A 10,428-nucleotide genomic window follows, 5' to 3' on the forward strand; every position below is an offset into this window, starting at 1 on the left:
TGGTCTGGGAAGATCCCACATGCCATGGAGCAACTAAGCCCGTGTGACACAATTACTGAGCCTGCACTCGAGAGCCCGCATGCCACAACTACTGAGCCCACGCACCGCAACTACTGAAGCCCACACGTCTACAGCCCATGCTCCACAACAAGAGAAGCCACCTCAATGAGAAGCCCATGCACTGCAACAAAGAGTAGCCCCCGCTCGCCACAACTAGAGGAAGCCTGTGTGCAGCAATGAAGACCCAATGCAGCCAAAAAATAAAATAAAATAAAAATAAATAAATAACACATGAGTCAAAGAAGAAATCACAAGAGAAATTTTTTTAAAAAGTCACAAGTTCATGAGAAACTACTAAAAATCATTAAGTTGTGGTAATTAAAAATATAACTTTCATTCTCAATTTAAATAAAGGTGATTTATTACTTTTTTAATATTTAATACCTTCTGTGTCTCTTTTAAGAAGCCATTCTCTGTACAGCATGGTGACTATAGTTAATGCTATATTGCATATCAGAAACTGGCTAAGAGAAAAGATCTTAAAAGTTCTCATTACAGGAAAAGAAAATTGTAAGTATGTATGGTGATGGATATTAACTAGTGGTGATCATTTTGCAATATATACAAATACTAAATAATATGCTGTATACCTGAAACTAATGATGTTATATCAATTATTTCTCAATAAAAATAAATTAATAAAATAAAATATATTTCTGGGGAAAAACAGTCATTCCTGACCTGAGGCCATGTAATAGGTCATCTTCCAAAAGCTTCACTGTCTTGCCTTATGCATATATGTCTATAGTCCACCTAAATTTGTTTTTTGTTCATAGTGCAAACTATGAGTCCAGTTTCATTGTTTCTCCATATAGATACCAATCATCTCCTGAAAAGCCCCTTTACCATAAATCAAGTGCTCACATATGCACGAACTACTCTGAGTTCTTTATCCTGTTCCACTGACCTATTGATATCTTCCTGCTAATGTGACACACTGACAATAAAAAGTCAGTGTGATATTGATTGATATTAAAGAGTATCTTTCTACTTTATTCTTCAAGAACATCTTGGCTATTCTTGGCCCTCCTTATTTTCATATACATTTTAGAATTACCTTGTCAAGTTGCACCTCAAAATAAAACAAGCAAGCAAAAAAAAAAAACCTGTTTGAGATTTTGATTGGAATTATATGGGGTTATAAATCAATTGAAAGAAAGATGACATCTTTACAAAATCGAGTCTTCCAATCCATGAATATGGTAGATTCTTCCTTTTTTTTTTTTTGCTACTTTATGGTCTCAATAACCTTTTATAGTTTTCTTCATAGAAATTTTACACATTTTATGTCACTTATTCTTAAGTACTTGATTTTTTGTGTTATTATAAATGGTTTCTTTTTTTAAAAAATCATTTTCTAATTATAGTTGGTGTACAGAAATGCAACTGATTTCATATTAATTGTATATCCAGCAAAATAAAAACTGGAGTGAAAATAAATGAAACAGAGATAGAAAAAGAACAAAGAAAGTCAATGAAACCAAAAGTTGGTTCTTTGAAGAAATCAACCAAACTGAAAAAAAATAATTAGCTAGACTGACAGAGAGAGAGCAAGAGGGAGAGAAAACTTAAATTACTAAAATCAAGAATAAAAGAAGGGACATTATCAACCTTTCAGAAATATAAAGCAGTATAAGGGAATACTATAAACAACTCTATGTCAACAAATTAGGAAACTTAGAGGAAATGGGCAAATTCCTAGAAAGATACTGTTACGGATTAAACTGGGTCTCCCCAAAATGTATATGTTGGAGGCCTAACCCACAGTGCCTCAGAAAGTAACCTTATGTGGAAATAGCATTGTTGTAGATGTAGTTAACATGAGGCCATACTGGAGTAGCTGGGCTCCTAATCCAAAACCACTGTTGTCCTTATAAAAAGGAGAAATTTGGATACACACAAATCAGGTGAAGATGAAATAGAGGTCGAGTGATGCACCTACAAACAGAAGAATGCCAAAGATTGCCAGCAAACCACCAGAAGCCAGGAGAGAAACATGGAACAGATTCTCTCTCACATCCCTAAGAAGAAACCAAGCCTGCCAACATCTTCATCTTGGACTTCTAGCCTCCAGAACTGTGAGAAAAATAAATTTCTGTTGTTTAAGCAATCCAGTTTGTGGTACTTTATTATGGCAGTCCTAGAAAACTAATGCAGACACAAAGTACCAAAACTGACTGAAGAAGAAATAGAAAATCCTAATAAACCTATAAGAAGGTAAGAAATTTAAGAAACCAAAAACTTCCCACAAAGAAGAACCCAGGCCAGATGATTCACTGTTGAATTCTACCAAATGTTCAGAGAAGAATTAACATCAATTCTTTACAAACTCTCCCCAAAAAGCTCAGCATTAATTAGCCTTGATACCAAAAGCAGATAAACTCATCATCAGAATCTGCAAACCAATATTCCTTATGAATCTAGATACAAAAATCATCACCTTGGGGAGCTTTCAACCCCTTCAAACACAGAATTGAAGCAGGAGGTTAAGACTGCTGTGAGGGCTTTAGTTAGGATGTAAGTAAAGGCTTAGTGAACTGGGAAGATGGTTAGATACCAAAGGAGCAGATGCTCAGGCTGAGAGAGCTTTTCCAAATCCCACACAGGAAACAGCAGCGACTCTGATCTGAATGGTCCTGTCTAAACACATTTCTCTCCCCTTTCACTGGAGAAAATGATCAACCACCAAGGAAGCTAAGGTCCACCTGGCATAATCAAGGCCAGGGTGGGTTTCCCACAGCCTTCCCTCCCACAACCTGTGCAAAAACAAGGAGTGGCATAGCCGTGAACCTTGGGAGTTTGTCTATGATTGCATTCCCAGTTCCTGGTACCCTGTACGTGTTCAGTCAACATTTGGTGAATAATAAAAGAGCATCTGTTTCCAAAAAAACCAAAAAACAAAATCACCAAAATACTAGCAAACTAAATCCAGCAATACATAAAAAGGATTCTGTACTATGACCAAGTGGGATTTATCCCAGGAATGCAAGGTTGGTTCAATATATAAAAATTAATATTAAGTCATACACAATAAGCATAGAATACAAAACAAAAACCGCAAATCATCTCAACAGTTGCAGAAAAAGCATTTGACAAAATATAATACCCTTCACATTAAAAACATTCAACAAACTAGAAACAGAAGAAAACTTCTTCAACCTGATAAAGAGCATCTATGAAAATCCACTTCTCATATCTTACTTAATGGCAAAAGTATGAAATATTTCTAAGATCAGGACCAGAAAAGAATGTCAGCTCTTGCCACTTCTGTTCAGCATTGTACTGGAGGGTCTAGCCAAGGGAATTAGGCAAGAAAAAGAATTTTTCTAGCAATTTATGAAACTTTCATTCATTATAATACTATTGCTTATAGAGTCTTTTGAATTTTCTACATTCATAATTATATCATCTGATGAAAATAGTTGTTTTTTAAATTTTGCTTCTGATCTCTGCAGCTTTATGTATGTATGTATGTATTTAGGCAGTGTGAGTGGCATGTGGGATCTTATTTCCCCAACCAGGGATGGAACCTGGACCCCCTGCATTGGAAGTGCAGAGTATTAACAACTGGACCGCCAGGGAAGTCCCATGATGAAAATAGTTTTATTTCTTGCTTTTGAATCTATCAATATCTACAGTTTATTTCTTTTTTCCTGCCTAACTGTTCTGGCTAAGATCTGGCTGAAATAATGATAGTGAGCACCTAAGCCTTATTCCTGAGATCAGAGCAAAAGTTCTCAATGTTAAACACTGGGTATCATATTTCTTATAGCTTTTTTTAAAAAAGATAATCTTCCCTTTTACTTCTAGTTTGCTATAAATTTTAATTGTGAATGGATACTACATCTTATCTATGCTTTTTCTTTAACCTGTAGATGAAGTGAATTACCGTGATTATCCAATATTAAAACCTGCATTCCTTTTCTAAAACCAACGTGGTCAAAATGTATTCTTCATTTTATATATTACTTATTTTAACTTGCTAATATTTTATGTATGATGTTTACATCTCTGTTCATATAAAACTGGAGTGTATTTTCCATTCTGGAATTGTTGTAGGGTTTTGGAATCAAGGTTAAGTTTACCTTGTTCACTCAACTCATTCAACAGACACTGAGTGGCTATTATGTGATCAGCACTGTTCCAGGTGCTTTCTTAATTAAACAGAGAAAGATCCATCTTTTTGTGGTGCTCACATTTCAGAGAGAGAGGGTGATAAAGTCAATAAAAATATATAGAATTTACAAGGTGAGAAATACTATAGGAAAAAAGAAAAAGGAGAGCAGGTAAGGTGAATTGGCAGTGCTAGTCAAAGGAATTAGTGTGCAGTTTTAGACAAGGCAGTCAGGGTAGGATTCATCAGGAAAGTGATATTTGCGGAAAGACTCGAAGGAAGTGAGGGAGTTAGTCATGGATATATTTTGAGAACTATTTTCAAGCAAAGGCTATAGCCAGTACCAAAGCCCTAGGCAGAAGTGTGCTGGCATGTTCAAGGAGCAGCACAGAAGCCAGTATAATTGAAGAAGAATGATCAAAGGGCAAAATGTGGAAGAGGAGGCTGGAGAGGTATCTGGGGCCAGATCACTTATAACCTTTCATGCTGCTGTAAGGATTTTGGCATTCACTCTGAATGCAACAGGGAGCCATGAAGAATTTTGAGCTGAGGAGGGGCATTATCTGAGTTATGTTTGTAAATCTTCCTGGCTGTTGTGTTGAGAACAGACTGCAGGGAAATAGGCAGTAGCAAGAATAGGGTGGTAGCAAGAGAAATGGTGGAAAGTGGTCAGATTCTGGCATATGTTGAAGGCAGAATCAATAGGATTTCCTGAGACACTGGATATGGGGTTCAGAGAGAAGAGACAGCAATGACCCCACTGTTTGGCCTGAACATTTAGAAGGACGTGTCACTATTAACTGAAATGGATACAAATAAGCTGTGGTAGGAGCCCATCTGGAATGGAAAGTCAAGATGTCAGTTACGGACAAAAACAGTTCGAGATGTCTATCAAATGATCAAGTGGAGATGTCAATTAGGCAACTGGGTATCTTAAGTTTGGAGTTTAGGAAAAAGGTCTGGGTTCATGACATAAATTTGGAATATATTTCTTAATACCCAAATATATACAGATTTTCTTGTTATCTCTTCTTTGATTTCTAGTATAATTGCATTATAGTCTAAAACATACTCTAGAAGAGGGGCAGCAAACTTTCTGCAAAAGGTCAAACTAAATATTTTAGACTACAGGCCACATATGGTCTCTGCTGCATGTTCTTCTTTGTTTATTGTAACCTTTTAAAGATATTAAAATCATTCTTAGCTTGTAGCTATATAAAAGCAGGCCATGGGGGCTGATCCCTGCTCTAGAGCTACACTATCCAGTATGCAAGTCATTATATAGCACATACAGAACACCTTCATCATTGTGGCAAGATCTACTGGACAGCACTGTACTTGAGTATAAGATTTCAGTCCTTTGAAATTCATTTAGTCTTGCTTCATGATCTAACATACAGTCCATAATTCAGTTTTTTGTAAAGTAACAAAGCTTAAGGGGCAAAGTAGGATAAGGACTGGGAGGAGAACAATCCTGTGCCAAGGGATAGGCAGAATCAAGGCGGTTACCTCTGTCCCATCCTTGTGAAATTAAGGCTCCATAGTTTGCTTTAAGGGGTATGAGAATGAGCTGCATTGGTTTCAAGGCTTTCAAATCTCTGGTCTTGTTTAAGTCCCAACTTTGAGTCCCTGTAATAAAATGACTTAACATTTATTGAGTGATTACTAACTGGCAACCACTGTTCTGATTTATATTCATTGACTAATTTAATCCTCATAGCAACCATATGAAGGAGACACTACTCTCATCTCCTGTTATAGATCATCTCCTGCTCCTCTTTCAAAAGAAGACTCTTTTCTTCCTCTACCTATTTTCTCACTATCTACCTGTAGTGGACATCTGTTTTTTGTCAGTCCTGCACTAATTCCCTGCAACCACTACCCAAGCTTCTGCTTATAAAACTCTCTTTCTTATTTGGAGTTTGTTCCATGGTGTTCAGAAGGCTTGGCCCTATGATTCCCCCTCCAGAGGCCCATGACCCAGGCCTGGGCAATCTGATTACTTCATTACCCCAGGTCACACTGATTGGCTCAAGAATGACCAAATGACCCAATACTTGACTAATCTTCCCTATCGGATATTCAAACTCTGCTAGCTATTCCTGGGAAATCATGAACCTTATATATGTCCTTAAGGACAATGTATACCTGGGGCTGCCTGCACCTTCCCCGCCATTGTGAGAGCCTACACTGAGGAACGCAGAAGTAATGAAGGACAGGAAGAGGAAGAGAAAAAAATGAGTTCTGATAATACCATTTGAACATCCAGATCCAGCCATACTATTTACCTGCAGACTTTTAACCAAAAAAGTCTCAATAAATTCCTTTCTGTTTTGTTGGTTTAAACCAGGTTGAGTTGGCTTTCTAACTCATGTTCCCCAGAGTTCCAAGCATACCTTTCATTCTCATTTCTGAGCCTTTGTTTAGGTTGCTACCTCCGACCTTTCAAATGCTATTCATTTTTCAAGGTTCAACTTAATAAGGCCTCTATGAGGCATTCCCAAATTACTCAGGCAAACTATCACTTCCCTTTACTCTGATACTCTAGTGGATCATCTCTGTAACCACAAATTTTAGCAAGTTCTATATAGTTCTTCATGTTTATTCATCTGAACCTACTTAAACATGTTCTACTCCATCCCACAGTTACATCTTTATTAAACTATTTTCTCTCCCTTATCCACATCTCCTCAGCACCAACCTTTAAAATTCAGTCCATATCCCAGCTTCTCCAAAAAGTCCCTGATTTCTGGACTCCCAAATAGATGTACTCTTCATTCTCAGAATCCTACAGTATTTCATCTCATCTCTTTAATAACAAACAGTTTTTATCTCCTGCTAAGCTAAATTATTACCTCTTTGAAGGTTTGCATATTACTCATTTATGTGTCATACTGTCTTGCACTACTACTATATATACTTGCACTACTAGACAATATTTGAAATACTGAATATATTTAAACAGAATGAATACTTATGGAGACTCAAGTATACACACAGAATTGGGTTAGACACTGCTGGCAAGAAAAGTACTACCACAAAACATGGTCCTTTCCCAGAAATGCAACTATTGTATATTCTCAAATAGACCATACATTCAGTAAGATTACATTTACAACATACATTTCTTTTTTTATTAATTTTTATTGGAGTATAGTTGATTTACAATATTGTCTTAGTTTCTACTGCACAGCAAAGTGAGTCAGTTATACATATACATATATCCACTCTTTTTGAGATTCTATTCCCATATAGGTCATTACAGAGTACTGAGTGGAGTTCCCTGTGCTGTACAGTAGGTTCTTATTTGTTATCTATTTTATATATGATAGAATGTATATGTCAATCCCAATCTTCCAGTTTATCCCTCCCTCCCTCCCCCTGGGTAACCATAAGTTTGTTTTCTACATCTGTGACTCTATTTCTGTGTTGTAAATAGGTTCATTTGTAACATTTTTTTAGACTCCACATAAAAGCAATATCACATGACATTTATCTTTCTCTGTCTGACTTACTTCACTCAATATCACAATCTCTAGGTCCATCCATGTCACTGCAAATGGCATTATTTCGTTCTTTTTAATGGCTGAGTAATATTCCATTGTATATATGTACCACATCTTCTCTATCCATTCCTCCGTCAATGACATTTAGATTGCTTTCATGTCCTGGTTATTGTAAATAATGCTGCAATGAACATTGGGGTAGATGTATCTTTTTGAATTATGGTTTTTTCCAGATATATGCCCAGGAGTGGAATTGTTGAATCATATCATAGCTCTATTTTAGTTTTTTAAAGAATCTCCATACAGTTCTCCATAGTGGCTCTACCAATTTACATTCCCACCAACAGTGTAGGAGGGTTCCCTTTTTCCCACACCCTCTCCAGCATTTATTGTTTGTAGATTTTTTTTTTGGATGATGGCCATTCTGACGGGTGTGAGGTGATACCCCACTGTAGTTTTGATTTGCATGTCTCTAATAATTAGTGATGTTGAGCACATTTTCATGTGTTTGTTGGACATCTGTATGTCTTCTTTGGAGAAATGTCTATTTGGGTCTTCTGCCCATTTTTTCATTGGGTGGTTTGGGTTTTTTTAAATTTTTTTTTTGTTGTTTATTTGGATATTGAGCTGCATGAGCTGTTTGTATATTTTGGATGTTAATCCCTTGTTGGTTGCTTCAACTGCAAATATTTTTTCCCATTCTGAGGGTTGTCTTCTAGTTTTGTTTATGGTTTCCTTTGCTGTGTGAAAGCTTTTAAGTTTAATTAGGTCCCATTTGTTTATTTTTGTTTTTATTTTCATTACTATATGAGGTAGATCAAAAAAGATCTTGCTGCAATTTATGTCAGAGAGTGTTCTGCCTATGTTTTCCTCTAAGAGTTTTGTAATATCTAGCCTTACATTTAGGTCTTTAATCTATTTTGAGTCTACTATTGTGCATGGTATTATGGAGCCTTCTAATTTCATTCTTTTCCATGTAGCTATTCCGTTTTCCCAGCACCACTTATAGAAGAGACTGTCTTTTCTCCATTGTATAAGTGGCTCTACCAATTTACATTCCCACCAACAGTGTAGGAGGGTTCCCTTTTTCCCACACCCTCTCAAGCATTTATTGTTTGTAGATTTTTTTTTTGGATGATGGCCATTCTGACCGGTGTGAGGTGATACCCCACTGTAGTTTTGATTTGCATGTCTCTAATAATTAGTGATGTTGAGCACATTTTCATGTGTTTGTTGGACATCTGTATGTCTTCTTTGGAGAAATGTCTATTTGGGTCTTCTGCCCATTTTTTCATTGGGTGGTTTGGGTTTTTTTAAATTTTTTTTTTGTTGTTTATTTGGATATTGAGCTGCATGAGCTGTTTGTATATTTTGGATGTTAATCCCTTGTTGGTTGCTTCAACTGCAAATATTTTTTCCCATTCTGAGGGTTGTCTTCTAGTTTTGTTTATGGTTTCCTTTGCTGTGTGAAAGCTTTTAAGTTTAATTAGGTCCCATTTGTTTATTTTTGTTTTTATTTTCATTACTATATGAGGTAGATCAAAAAAGATCTTGCTGCAATTTATGTCAGAGAGTGTTCTGCCTATGTTTTCCTCTAAGAGTTTTGTAATATCTAGCCTTACATTTAGGTCTTTAATCTATTTTGAGTCTACTATTGTGCATGGTATTATGGAGCCTTCTAATTTCATTCTTTTCCATGTAGCTATTCCGTTTTCCCAGCACCACCTATAGAAGAGACTGTCTTTTCTCCATTGTATATTCTTGCCTCTTTGTCATAGATTAGGTGACCATAGGTGCGTTGGTTTATCTCTGGACTTTCTGTCCTGTTCTATTGATCTATATTTCTGTTTTTCTGCCAGTACCATATTGTTTGGATGATTGTAGCTTTGTAGTATAGTCTGAGGTCAGGAAGCCTGATTCCTCCAGCTCCTTTTCATTGGGTGGTTTGGGTTTTTTTAAATTTTTTTTTTGTTGTTTATTTGGATATTGAGCTGCATGAGCTGTTTGTATATTTTGGATGTTAATCCCTTGTTGGTTGCTTCAACTGCAAATATTTTTTCCCATTCTGAGGGTTGTCTTCTAGTTTTGTTTATGGTTTCCTTTGCTGTGTGAAAGCTTTTAAGTTTAATTAGGTCCCATTTGTTTATTTTTGTTTTTATTTTCATTACTATATGAGGTAGATCAAAAAAGATCTTGCTGTGATTTATGTCAGAGACGTTGGTTTATCTCTGGACTTTCTGTCCTGTTCTATTGATCTATATTTCTGTTTTTCTGCCAGTACCATATTGTTTGGATGATTGTAGCTTTGTAGTATAGTCTGAGGTCAGGAAGCCTGATTCCTCCAGCTCTGTTTTTCTTTCTCAAGATTGCTTTGGCTATTCAGGGTCTTTTATGTTTCCATAAAAATTGTAAAATTTTTTGTTCTAATTCTGTGAGAAATGCTATTGGTAATTTGTTAGGTTTGCACTGAATCTGTAGATAGCTTTGGGTAGTATAGTCATTTTCACAATATTGATTCTTCCAATCCAAGACCATGGCATACCTCTCCATCTGTTTTTGTTGTCTTTGATTTCTTTCATCAGTAGCTTATAGTTTTCTGAGTACAGGTGTTTTGCCTCATTAGGTAGGTTTATTCCTAAGTCTTTTATTCTTTTTGTTGCAATGGTGAATGGGATTGTTTCCTTAATTTCTTTCTGATCTTCCATTGTTAGTGTATAGGAATGCAAGAGATTTCTGTGTATTAATTTT

The sequence above is a fragment of the Physeter macrocephalus genome, chromosome 4 (genome assembly GCF_002837175.3).
Source record: "Physeter macrocephalus isolate SW-GA chromosome 4, ASM283717v5, whole genome shotgun sequence".
Lineage (NCBI taxonomy): Eukaryota > Metazoa > Chordata > Mammalia > Artiodactyla > Physeteridae > Physeter > Physeter macrocephalus.